This window comes from Gasterosteus aculeatus, chromosome 8 (assembly GCF_964276395.1).
Source record: "Gasterosteus aculeatus chromosome 8, fGasAcu3.hap1.1, whole genome shotgun sequence".
Classification (NCBI taxonomy): Eukaryota; Metazoa; Chordata; class Actinopteri; order Perciformes; family Gasterosteidae; genus Gasterosteus; species Gasterosteus aculeatus.
The window spans coordinates 9,050,399-9,064,545 of NC_135695.1; the positions used below are offsets into that span (position 1 = coordinate 9,050,399).

General features: G+C 42.7%; 1 long non-coding RNA gene across 3 annotated transcripts in view; it reads left to right on the forward strand.

Moving 5' to 3' along the window:
• The window catches only part of LOC144411368 (uncharacterized), a 63,351-nt gene that overhangs the window by 46,582 nt on the left and 2,622 nt on the right, over positions 1-14,147 (forward strand). For all 3 annotated transcript variants that reach the window (XR_013468524.1, XR_013468523.1, XR_013468525.1), the window contains 2 exons: positions 5,775-5,847; positions 14,023-14,103. This is a non-coding gene — a long non-coding RNA (uncharacterized LOC144411368). The remainder of the gene's footprint in view (positions 1-5,774; positions 5,848-14,022; positions 14,104-14,147) is intronic.

Here is a 14,147-nt window from a genome sequence, read left to right on the forward strand (position 1 = left end):
TCCTGGGTGGTTTCTGATGTAAATGTTTTCAGTCAGTTGGCGGCTGAGTCTCAGCAGGTGGTCCACCAAATCCGCCGTAACCCCCAGCAACCCCCGTCCCGCCAATCCAAATGCGGCCCTACCCGCCACTCCGCTTAGTTAGCCCTGACAGGACCCTGTGTGTGTGTGTGTGTGTGAGAGTGAAGCAGTACTCAGTACTACTCTTGTTTGTGGAGTGCTCATTAAAAGTTTATTAAAAACTCTTCAAGTGTTGGGAAAATCTGTCTGAGTATCAGTTGTTGCAATTGTGCACACGGCCACTCGCTTCTGCTTACTTCTTTCCCTCAGAAACATACAAAAAATGCTCTCCTCTGGGAGGAAGTTCTCTCACTTCCCTCCATCCAGCATTTTGTGAAACACTCTCTTCTTACATCACAGTGTTATTGTTCGTAGCCATGGCCTCGTCTAACTGCTGAGTGCCAGTTTTAGGTGTGTTTTTGACAGGCATTCTGGGAAATGTATCGATTCACTCATCATTGTCAATCATGTACGTTGACTATTTCGCTCACTAGTCTTTACACTTTTTCTTAATCCTTTTAAATCAGTTTGTTACTAAAATATCACCAGCAAAAACATTACTGATGCTTCTTTTTCAATGAACTCAAAACAAAATAAAACTCTTGAAAAATAATGAACCCATTTATTCTTCTGACGCAGCGTCTGATATGAGACCTTCCCTTTATTAAACCTGCAAATACAGATTCATTCTCTAACTGACCACAAAAACACATTTTCCTTACAGAAAGAAAGATAGAAATAGAAATAGATAGAAAGCAATTTCTTAAGTCCGGTAACTGGTCAAGTTAACTAATGATGCTAATGTTTAGTATCACTCATTTAACTAAACTTGTGGTTCTTTGTGCCTCAGACTAATTGTAATTGTGCATTTCCATTCTACTTGTACATTCTCACCATGATAACATACGATTGTGGAATTTATTGGCTTGTTTGGGTTTATCTGCTTCATCAGAAGAAGGAGCCGAGAGATCCAAACATATTTATTCTCATTAGAATAAGTGTATGATTCCCCTATTAAATTAATCTTTCACTGTGTACCTCAAATAAATCCCTTAGATTATGTTCCTGTACAAAGCCAGCACACATTTTTGCCTTTTTGTATCCCCCTCCTTCTCTCCTTTTCCTTCCCTCCTCACGTGAGTGATGTGGTAACAATGATGGCGATCGACTGAGGCGGTTTTTATCCGCGTGTGAGACAGTGAGAGGACGGATAGCGCAGATATTTGCACAATCATCAGCTTTGATTGTCTTTGAATCGCTCAGAGTGCCCGGGTCCCACACAGTGCATGTTAACCTGCCTTTTGCGTCTCTCTATGTCTTTATGTGGTTTCTGCGGGTGAATATGCGCCTGTTTGACTGAGTTATGCACCTGAACTCCCTACAAAACATACAGCGGGGCATCGGGCGCGCTCCGTGGCTTCAGAGAGTCACCTGAACGATGCAGGTTGGACCTGTGTCATAGGACAGGCTGAAATGTCCTCGAGCGCACAGAGACAGCGTGTCAACAAAAACGGATTTCTTCACTCTGAGGTCTTCACTCCAATTCGTAAATATTTTGTGAGTATCGACAGTTTCAAAGGGGGGAACGGACAGGCGAGACGTTCCTTTTGCTCTTCGTAACAAACAAATGTAACCAATAAACGAGTCTACAATAAAGAAAAATGGCTACCAATTTCCTTTAGGCTTGAGAGGAAGTGCCATCAACCCAATTACCCAACCTTCCCGCCCTCCTCCGAGCGCCATACATACCATAGACAGCACTGCAGGGGAGAGAAAGGCTGCCTGTTAATGTTTAACCAGGCTATGTAAAGACAGTCTGATAGTTGAGCCTATCAGCAAATACACTGTGTGTGTGTGTGTGTGTGTGTGTGTGTGTGTGCGACAACAATCAGTTCAATGGCTGACATGTACGGAAGTACAGCAGCTCTGACGAGGCACAGACGTCTAGAAAAAGACATGCAACTATAATAATATGTTGAAGCATCTACTGTGTATTTTACCATGTTTGTGGTCATTCTTAAGTATCGGCCATTGTTGTAACAACAATACAACCACACGTGTAGGAAGGCTCCTAACTCAAAAACTAAAAGCAAAATCTCCACTTGCTGACTAATTGAGTGTCCAGGTGTTGATGTTGATAAGACAAAACGTCACGGGTGTCAAAGAGCTTCTATCAACAGGAGGAATGCAATGTGGAATGTGTGTTTAAAAAAGGTACATCTCAATTGGAGTTTCTGCAGGAGGTGAATCTACAAAGATGATGATCAGGCTTTAGTGTATGTGTGTGTGTGTGTGTGTGTGTGTGTGCTGTTGTGTGTGTGAGAGAGAGTGGCACATCCACACATGCATACATGGATGTCTGCATGTGTGTTAAAAAGAGAAAGCATTATTTTTGGCCAAGTTGGCATTACTTGCACCATGTGTGTTAGTGTGCGTGTGTGTTGGTGGTTTGTATAGAAAGTGCTGTGTGCAGTAGAACGGGGGATTTGGTGCCATCAGCACAGTGATGTCAGCACACAGAGACAAACAAAGCCAGAATCCAAACCCTCTCCCAACTACCCACAATCCCCCTGGGCACTATGGGGGGCCCTGTCCGGACACACACACACACACACACACACACACACACACACACACACACATAGTTGTCCAAAAATGAACATACATGCAGTTGGGTTCACGTGGTGGTTGAGCACACAATGCATTCATACATGCGTAGATGTAGTAGAGACTAGAACAGTTATGCTGTACACAATGTGCTCAATAATTACTCAATTACTCACATCTACACTATTAAACACATGTAGAAATACATCATGTATGTGCTCATCTGCAATCTTTCCTCATCTTCATCTCCACTGGACTAAATATATCTGGTTTATTCATATTGTTTCATTCTGAAGTTGAGTAAACTGATATGCTACTCGCTTTTTAGTAAAAAAATAAACCAACTAAAGAGGTGTTTTAGGGGGAAAACAAGAACCCCAAACTAAGGAAAATAAAAGTACTTTTTGGACACGACTAATTCCAACTGTAAAGTACATTTGAACCGAACTTAAGAAAACAAAAGTGTAGTAACCTTTTGTAAAAGCTACTCTAAAGGCCACTAATATAAACTACAAAATAAAGTATATTTCTTTAAGCAAAACCATCTACTATACACTTAAAAAACAGGTTTCGGATCCTGCATTTGGTAATGAAAACGGGGTGAAACTGTGTAAAAAGCCGGCCGCTGCTTTGACTCGAGTATTAACTCTGTGACGGCAGTGAGCGAGCAGTCAAATCCGAAACACACCTCTGTTTGCTTTGGGCTGGCCGGCTGCCGCTCGCCACCAGCGTCAGCCGCACGGCTTGCAAATGGGGAGTGACATTACTGTTATTGTGCCGTTAGTGGTGGTTGTTCTCAGGAACACGCTGCCTGTATTGAGGCAGACGTTAATATAGATACGACAGATAACATAGCTGTGTGATGGAAAATGCTTATCTGAAGGGGCCCCCGCCTGGTCGTGCTGGACTGATGTGTTGTACCACTTACAGATGCTGAAGACTGTACAGTCCCAATGCGGAAATATCAGCGTTTGATTTGTTTTCACCAGCCACCCTGTTCCCCCACAGGTCTTCTGTTACTCTTCTCCCGGCTGCCATCACGGTTCGTTTTCGGTCGCTTTGTAACCCAATCCTGTACGTTTTCTACTTGAGTGGCTTGGCAGTAATACTACTCTGCTGTGCCCTTTAAACTGCATGAGAATACCCCTCACACGCTATTTAAACAGTACACCGGTACTTTGTCATACTTCTGCGTTACGCACCAGTTCAAATACATTATTTTTATGTTTGACCACATTCCACACAAACTGTGCAAGAACACCAGCTACGTCTCCAAAGGAATCACAATCAGTCAAAAAAACAAATTTTCATTAAAAAAGTGAGGCTGTGTCTTCCTTTCATTTCCTTTATTAAGTTACTATATTATTATTACCTAAATCTAGGATCTTTAACAACAGTTTGCCAACTTGGGATAATACTGCTGCAGCGTGGGGCAAATTCTAACTCAATTGAATATTAGCAAAACAAATCACTAAAATGAGTCTGTGCTTGTTATTAAATGAGTGCAGACGGGGCCATTAGGCAGATATAGAAGAGAGCAACAAGACGACGCTATTAAAGGAGTGCCGATCAATCTTAAAATGAAGGAAAACATGATGGAAGCATAGACAATATTAGTTAGGGTTAGGGTTAGTGAGTTGCAGTTTTGGTCTGCTAATAGTTCCACTAAAACAAAAAGTAATTCATATGCTTTGTGTTTGTCATAATTTACTCACTAAGTCTCTTTCCTTGGCACTTTGTTACCTTTTCATTGAAACAGATCTTTTTCCCACCTCAGACAATTTTTCAATTTTCCGTCGTTCCCACAATCTCCTGTTTTATACTCACAGTAACAATGCTTTAAAATTAGGTGGACGGAAATACACTCATTGATATTTCAAACGCTTGTGTCACTGAAAGCTCTGTTTGAGGTTTTGTGAGTCAGTGAATGACCAACTCTAATGTATAAAACATGTTTTATACAATACCTTCATTGTTATTAGTATTCTAACTAAAACTCAAATAATTACAAATGACCAGCAAAGTCGAATTCTATACAGATGGTCTTTCTCCCCAAGAGGTTTACACAGAAAAAACACTGTTTTTTTTAAAGGTTATGTGACTTTTGGGTTGTTAAGTCAATACTCCCTGGCACTCATATATTGCCTGTTATGCTGTGTCCGTCTGTAAAGTGGCGTCATGTCAGCTGGACGGTGTGACTCTGAAGGAACTGTAAGGCTTTCTCTTTTAATGCTGCTTTCTCCCCTTCGAACTCTTACACAACAATTAGCAACTGTTGCCGTTTGTCCCCGCTATTTAAATGCCCTTCTGTCCAAAACAGTAGGACACAGAACGAGGCTGATAGGGTGAATGTGGCTGTTTGTGTGTATGTGTGTGTGTGAGTGTGTGTTGCTTTTTGGGCAGTGGGATTGGGGTAACTGGGCATACTGGACCCAAACAGGTCCTCATTGTGCTGCCGGAGGAAGAGCCGGGGTGCTGCACCCTATTCAGCCAAGTTTGGAGAGAGTGTGTGTGTGTGTGTGTGTGTCTGTGTGTGTGTGTGTTTTTGTGAGTGCGCACATTTGTTGACCCATATAATGAGGGATTTATTCATATTCCAATTCCTGCTGGTAGTTTCTCTGGAACATTAGTATGAGCCAAAGATTAACACCAAACAGTCAGCTTTAACTTTCTGCAACTGAACTTTGCTGATTTTCATTAAGGGACTAAAGTCAGCGCATTACTAGTCTAGACGCTACCTGTTGCCTGGTAACACAACTTTGTATCAGCAAACAGTACAAAGATTCACAGTTTCTATCCAAGGTTGACTCATTTCTCCAACCACATCCATTTCACTAAATACAATAAGATATTTGTAGGCACATCTTTACAGTTTTGATCCATTGTCAAACAGGGAGCTTTTATATGTGTAAATCTTTTCTGTGAGTACTGCGAATCAAGTGACAAATATATAAGAAAATATATAATGCCTCTTTTAACTTTAACTTTAGGCATTAGGGTGTCCTTACTGGTAAAAGGACCAGCAACAGATCAACGACATGGTAAAAATAAAAAACCACACCGATCAGCATTTTTAATCTTTTTTTTCCATTTAATTTTGTTTCTCCAAGGACTTTACGGGAAAGTGAAGACACACTCAAGAAATCCAGGACCAGGCATGAACCGGATGGCAAATGAGAACTGGTACGTTTAGAGAAGCACTCACACACACACATACACACACACTCTCACACACACACACACGCACACAGTGAGTCCCATAGAGGGACAGCAATGCCCTGGAGGGTGCCAGTCATGCCCAGCTTCCGCTGCGCTCTAAATTGAGCGTGGCACAGAGTGTATGAAGTCAGCCGTCTGGAAGAGAGCCAAGCATTGTTCCTCGGAGCAGCTGGATGGTAATTACTAGAAAGGGAGAGGGGAGCCCTGCCACCTCTCCACTGTTGCTTCTGCTCCAACTCCTGTATCCTGGAATATACTGTACACACAAAGTAGAGTCCTGTGAATCTAGAGACAGCCGGAAACAAAGTCTCCATACATGTGCACAAGGACCAGTGGTGTAGTTGGACATGAAACCGTGGCTCTGGTCAGTAAATGAGGATTTAACTCAAACTCATTCAGAGGGCATGAACATAAAGAAAATAAGGTAAATAAGATAATAAGATAAAAACCCAAGCAAGTTCATGTGTTACGTCAATCTGTAGCTAATTGTTGATATAAGGCGACGGTCCAGAATTATGTGAGATCACTGAACTTTTGTGCCCCTGGCAGAGTAATAAAGCACAATGTATTTCAATGAAATATATATCAAATGTGTTTTATAGAACCAAAAATAACCTTATGATGCAGTTTGAATAAAAGGTTTTCACGTTGTCATGGAGATACATTGTAGTCCACATCTCATCACATGACTGAAGTATACAACTTTCTCCATGACACCTGTGCAAACTGAGCGAGACTAAACTAGAAAGCTGGTGAATTAATCTGGAGTAAAGATTTTCTCTGTATTCAAGATTCAAGATTCAAAGATTTATTGTCATTTACACACGCCCTGTGTAATGAAATTCTTGTGCTTGCCTTTCCGGAAAGCCAACCAGTTTTAAAATAAAAGTAAAAATACAATATATGTATTTTGTTAAATTACTAATTATTTCATGTCATTGTATGAAAAATGTAATATATCAAGTTATTGGATCATTAAACAAACAAACGCAACTTCACCAACATTTGTTTTAATCAGGTCTCTGACAGCATTATTTGCAATTATCTGTGGTCTTATATGGTCGACATGAGAAACACACAAACAGATGTAAATAATTTACAACTCAAAACTTGAAAAACACTAAATATCTGTTTTCTCCACCACCATGAAAAGAAGCGTTAATATCAGTTGTACTTGAAGACATGTAGGATGAACATATCCACAGCAAGTGAATCCACAGCTTTATCTCTACATAATTATCTTTCTGCAACTTCTAGTTATCTGGTCAAATGAAAAAAGGGACATTAAGTGAATCCCATGATGGTGGAAGGAAGATAGAAGAAGATGGAGAGAGAGGAAGACAGAGAAGGGGGGGGGGGGGGGGGCTTTGCAGCCATCCAGGTCCGAGGAATGTGTCAACTTGCTGTCAACTATGTGCTGCTTTGTCATGAAAACCGCGGAGCGCTGGAAACATTTAAAGTTGCCTTCTTCACACCTTCGACTCCTTCCTCCCCCCCCCCCCCCCCCCGCTCCTCCCCACCACTCTCACACAGTGGCAGCAGTAGTCAGGCCAGTGCTAGTGCAGCTGTGACCAGAACAATAGCATTCCCCGGCTTTTAAACGCCTGGCACTTAGATTCCTAACAGTGGAATTCCTGGTGGGGAGAAGCTCCGGGTTGCTATAGGACGCCGAGAGCCATGAGACACCTCGTAATGAGACGCGCGGCTGTAAAGCGCCGTGTGATTTGTGTTTTTATGAGAAGGGTGGATGGATCCATGGGGACGGGAGGGGAAGCTCTGTTGTTCCGCCTCACGGCCTCCTTTCCTCAGATGTGACGTTTCTAACACTCCAATTTTAGCAGTTCAGGTTGAGAGGCATCCTGCTGCTTTGTCGGGGCATCATGTGTCGAAAGGGGCACCTGTTAAGTCAACATGTGTGTCTTGTAGTGCGTCTTTTGGCACATGTGGTGCCAGAAATGACACAGATGTGATGAAAGTGACACATCAGCTTTAATAGCGTTAAATTAGGTGTTGGCAAAGGAAAGAAACAAGGACGTGCTGTACGACAGTGAGGTGCACTTTGCACACACTCCCATTTCTTACATGTGATACAGAAATTACGTTTTATTTCAAATAGAATTTGCTCTGGTCTTTTGCTTATTTAAACTGGGCTTGTGCCGCTTTCTTTTTCCACCATATTTTGTTTTGAAACCCCTTGAATAGCTGGTTTTTCAATGTTAGAGAAAATGCTCTGCTCTGGTGGCTTCAACAACTATCAGCCCATCTGAAATAACCCCAAAAATAATGATTCTCTCATTAACCACGCCTGTTTCACAATTTAAATTTAAATTAATCTAATTTAGAAAACCTCGGCCACGATGAAGGAGACTCATTTAGAGCCAATCTAAAATTAATGAGTGCATCTGGAGAGAGAGAGAGAGCGGAGAGGGGCCTGCGTGGCTTAACAGATACCGGAGTTAACAAGCTACTGTACTTTAAACACTGGAAAATCCCCATTAATTTTAAAGTTAACGCACTACTGTACTCTGAATGGTGGCTAAGGAGCTTTAATGTTAGTTCAAACACATTACAGCAACATATTCAGACGGACTCTTGGCCTCCAGCTGTCAAACCTTCTTTATGTTGGTGTAAGCTCACATTTATCAGACTCTGCCTGGGGCGTAAAGAAATATATATTTTTTTTATTATAAAGGCACATGAATATGTTTTTGCACTTGAGCTGGATTCAGCAATGAGACCGTAATGCAGTCAGATTTACCATCACAGTTAAAAAACATAGAATTACAGTAAGACAGGAGTGGAGGATGACAAAGTTTCACCGTGATGGAATAATTGGTCCTGCTATTAATTGGCTTATTGTCATCAACATACGGAAGAGAGACACAAATCAAATGAGGGACACTCTTCCCAATTGTCAGGCTTCCCATCGCTGTAATTTGTCAGGAAAATCCATCAAACGTATGTCTCGTTTTGTTGAATCTGCAGGTTTGCACATAAATCAGCGTACTTGCTCATTTTCACCCGGCACACTTTCACCAAAATGCAGCTTGCAAGGTGCCGTCCATCTGCAGCAGCCGTCCGAGCGGCTGCTGCAGATGCCAGCCGGCTCCCACAGCGACTGTTTGGTTTTGCAGGTTTAATTCCCGATGGGTTTGGGTCCAGAGTGATTAGGCTGAGCCCTAAAGGCCAGCGGGCTTGTCAGGTGTCCCCACACATTAACGTTGTTCTGCTCACACCCTGAGCCGACAGCACAGCGAGGAGGGCGAGGGAGGAGCGAGAGGTCGAGGGGGGACACCGATCTGGCCTGGTGAGAGGCACAGTGAATTGTAGTTCATATATTAAATAACACTTAAAAATAATGTTTCTTTATTTTCTATAATTGATGGGAGTTGGTTATTACTTTTCAAAGGTTTGGACGTCTTTTCACAGATTTGTATCTTGTTTCTTTGTTCCATGAACCAACAAAGCACTTTTGGATTAACAACTGTATTTCCATTGTATTACTTCCATAATTTCAAATAGGACTTTGTAGTTGGGATATACTTTAATGAAATAATGGAGTCTCCATGTGAAAAAGTTAGAAAAACACAAAAAGAGATATATTCTTTTAGAGAAACTAAAAGTTTAAGGTTGTTCTCAGGATTATTCTTAGGTAGAAAACAAAAATGTTGGTCTTACATCTAAAAGAGTTGAAACTAAATCATCTTCCACAAAGCAAAAATCAACTACACTTTTAGATAAAACATTTTTTTAGGTTTGCTTACGCATGCTTTTTTGTCTCTCTCTGGGAGTAGAACCACGCAGTGACGGATGCTACCTCCACATTTCCTTTAGCCTTTAACCCTAAAACCAGCTGAGTGACAACACAGTTGACTTTTCCCTGCTGGATTCAAATAAACTCGCATTGTGTCTGTGCACAAACAACTTCCTGCGTGCAGACGTGCAGCTTGTTAACGGGGAAAGGCGCACCCCCTCCGAAAAAAAACTCTTCCTGCTTCTGACCTCCAACCCCATCCTACCCCACCCACACCCACCGCTTACACAGCATGGTGCAGCTATAGGGGGGGAGGAGGTGGTGGAGAGATGGCGTTGGGCTTTTGTGTGTGTTAATGTGTGTGTGAATGTGTGTCACCAGAGGAGGCGATGGTAGGTTTGTGAGTAGGGGGGAAACGCATGTCCCGGTTGTGTCTGGTCTGAGGGAGTTGAGGAGGAGGAGGGAGGAGGGGACACGAGGAGACCTGCTGAGAGGGCAACCTATATACTCTCCTCCTCCTCCTCCTCCTTCCTGCTATACCTCTCCCTCCATCCCTCCCCTCTCTTCACCCTGCACCCTCCTCTGTCTGCATCCATGGGGGTAAAGTACATTACATGCTTGCTAATCAAACCTCCATTACAAGTTTGGAGGGAAAGAAGCAACAGACTCCTTTTTCCCCTCCGTCTCCTTCAACTTCCTCCATATTCACCACAAGCTCTTGAACAGTGTGACTTGAGAATGTTTCACTGCAGCCAGATACACTAGTGACATGTTTGCATGTAAAGGCAGAATACATTTAAAAAAGGAAACTGGGTGAAAGATATTTATTGGATTGCCTTTTTCTGTTGGTATCAGACTCCGAGAGAAAATGACCAGGCGTTGAGGAGCTGTTGCATCTCTACCTTTTACACATGATGCAATGCGGTTGGCTTCAGGCCGTGCGTTTAAAGTTCAGCACCTTCAGCTGGAAAGATGACGGCGTTCCCCCTTCAGGACAGGGAGCGAGGTGCGAGCAAGTGGAGGCGTTCAGGAATCCTTCGCTCTCATTCTTTAACTGAGGGAAAGATGCAGCACGAGGTCGACGGGTAACCCACCTATCGATCTGAAGCCCCATCTTTCCCTAAGCTATATCCGCGGTAACGCGGTGTTGTTATGGTGAAGTGAGAGACGATCCTGAAGGAGGCTCCTGATGTTTTGTGTCGGAGTTCCGGGTTGAGAACAAAAAGTATGCGATCACAGAGGAAGTTTTGATTAGCAGAGCATGTGGGCCAAACGGAGACATCCAGAAAGACCTCAGTGTAATTTAATGGTTATTGTTTTGACTGTTTGGTGCCTCGCTTAGCTGAGTCTGGATGTCCTTACCGGTCGAGCAATTTCACAAGGAAGTCCAAATAAAAAGACAGAAGAATCGTCTGTGATGGGACAGCAGAAGAAAAGAAAAAGTGAGGAAACCTCTCTTCTCGAGCACTCTTCCCTGCAGCTAATACACAGTAAAGACCTCTTCATGTGCCGTGACACGAATGTAGGTCAGTAAATTGACGAACCCGTGCGATAACCCAGGTGAAGGAGGTGGAGCAAGAGGGGGGGGGGGGTGGGGTGACTGACCGAGAGAGAAAGAGATGTTCTCGGTCCCACACTGAAATTTGAGATAGGAGTGTAGCTCTTGACTGAAGAGAGGGTGTGTGTGTGTGTGTGTGCGTGTGCTTGCGTGTGCGTGTGTGTGTGTGTGTGTTTAGATGAGCGATGAACAGACAACGCTTGTCCTCAAGTCAAAGAGCTCCAGTGGCTAAAACCCCATCGGGCAACAAGACTAACACACGCACACACACACACACACACACACGCACACACACACACGCACACACACACACACACACACACACACACACACACACACGGACAGGTGATACATCATGGATGTGAGAAGGAGGAGGGGAAAGCGGGCAGAGAGAGTGAAAAGAAGGGACGGACAGATGAGAAGGAGGTGAAGTGGAGGAGGAGTCGGGGGCAGCAGGAGGGTGAGGGGCACCCAGCTGGTGACAGAGGGGGGCAATAAAGGCAACGGACACTTCACTCAGTCCAGCGTACTCATGTAGTTGAGTAACGGGAAGCTGGTTACACTTTCCAGAGGTAATCGCTTGGTTTATTTCCCCGATCTATTATTGAAGTTTGCCGTGTACTGAGATGTGTTTGCTTTTTATAGCCCAGCGTATATTGGGTGGAAAACATTTTTAACAAAAACGTTTTGAAATATAGAATTGTTGACTATTGAATATCAATATACATAAATAAACAACACGTCATCGACATGAGCTGAAACCTTTCACACACACTCACATAAAACAATGAACTTCATTGACAGCAGAATATGGTCATCTGCCAATTATATGGAATACTTCTCATCATCAGTTGACTCATCGAGCTTCGGCATGAGGAACAAAATAAAGACCCGGTCTGTCTCGGTCCCGATGGGAGAAGATAGAACTCTTTAGTACTTATTTGGATCATTTGCTTGCTGTAAAAAAATAAAAAATAAACTCGAGATACTATACTGTCATCAATGGAAACATTAAAAATGTCCACTATTGATTTTTTTTTAGGATCAAAAATCGAATCTGGATATTTTTCAGGACTTTAGGTCGCATTCAATGTCCTTCATTGACAAATAAAATGTGTTAATCTGTCATGATCTTCACAGACTGTAACGTAAAGGAATAGAATACATAAAGATGCATAAATGCTTCATGAAAACTGATCAAAAAACTTTTAAAGTTTAATTTTACTGTGAAGTATTTCAATGGTTGTCAAATGATACAAACGTATTAGAGCAAATAGGACTAAGATACGTTTTGTTATGGAAGAAGAGAGCTCAATTTAGTCTAAAACAACCGTCCTTTTACTTAGAACCATGGCCAGTGCGGCTTCATGTCTTGTGGTGGCGAGATGAGACGGGGGAGGAAGGAACTGATGGGCAGCTAGAGGGGGGGGGGGGGGGGAGAAGGGGGGGTGGAGGGGTGATGGGGGGGGGTGCACTGCAGCAGAAACTTCCCATGCTGGCCTCCCAGTGTGGCTACGTAATGAGGGCAAGGGACACACACACACACTCACAGACACACACATTGGGTGCTGAGCATGGCCCCACGGCTGATTAGTGGCACACAAAGGCCCCAAACAGAAGTAGCAGAGGACACACAATGGGAGCAGGGCCTCAAGGCGTGGTTTACTTCTTCCCCGAGGGAGGGGGCGAGAGAGGGGGAGAGACATCCAGAGACTGGCAGAGAGAGAGGGAGAGAGAGCGAGAGACCAACCAAACGGGATGGGAGAGGGGGGGTCGGGGGGGGTCGGTGAAGTGACCGAAGCAGAGAGTATTTTTGTTTTTGTCCCGATGAAGACGTGCTGGCTTTCTACGCTCTGCAGTGAGGAACCAGATGAATGGCGTCCACCTGCATGCGCTCCGGAGCAGGTGGATGACATTTGAGTGTCAAACGGTGTGAAGACATCATTTAAATTCATGGAAATAACATGACAAGCCAAAGGCATCAATGTGCTGCCACAATTTTTACTTAGGTACCTCATGCTTCTTTTAATTATGTAATCTTGTTTTCCACACTCATCCACTTTAAATTGTCAGAACCTTTGGATCAAAACATACTCTATGATTCGCCCTGTATCAGAGTATTCATGGGAAAAACATGACGCAATCTACTTTAAAAGGCATAGAATGGGATAGACAGTGACGTTGGAATCATTTCTATTCCATCACTCCTTTTGCTTTAAGGACAAAATAATAAGAATAGAATATGGATGTAGAAAATGAAGATGTCAACATCATCCTTTTATCCTCATTTATTCCTCTTGGTGTACATCTCGATGTAAATAATTGAGTTCATGAAATGATATTGAAATTATCTTTTATTGTCAAACAGTGGTTGTCCTCATACTCGGGTGTTGTTTTCAAAGTTTAGTTCTCTTTTTGAATGTGCCTGGTAGCCACTGTGGTCCGTGGAGGAAAGTCACTTTTACAAGTTTCAGTACTCTGGTATTTTTTACTACAGTTTAATCTACTACATTTCGTATGTGCTTTGCAGATCGATGTATTAAAATGGATTATGCGACCCAATGGTATGGTCCCAATCAACACATTGATGCATTAGTAAATCTAATCCAGTAGTTAATATACAGTACATATATCTGTATATATAAACACAGTACATATATCTGTATATATATATATATACACACTATGTATATTCATATATATATGTATACCATGTTGAGAGTTTTACAATCATCTCAACGGCTCTGCACAGATTATTATCTACACTTTTCTACAGAGAATGAATATTATATGGCAACGACTAATGAACACGGCCTTCTTTTCACAGAAGAGCAGCGGCTGCTGTAATCTCTTCAATTAGCTGCACTGACCGGGACGCCCCCTACACTTCAGTAACAGGGAGGGGAAGGTATGGAATTAACCTCTTTCTCTGTGTTACTGTTTCTTTTCCTC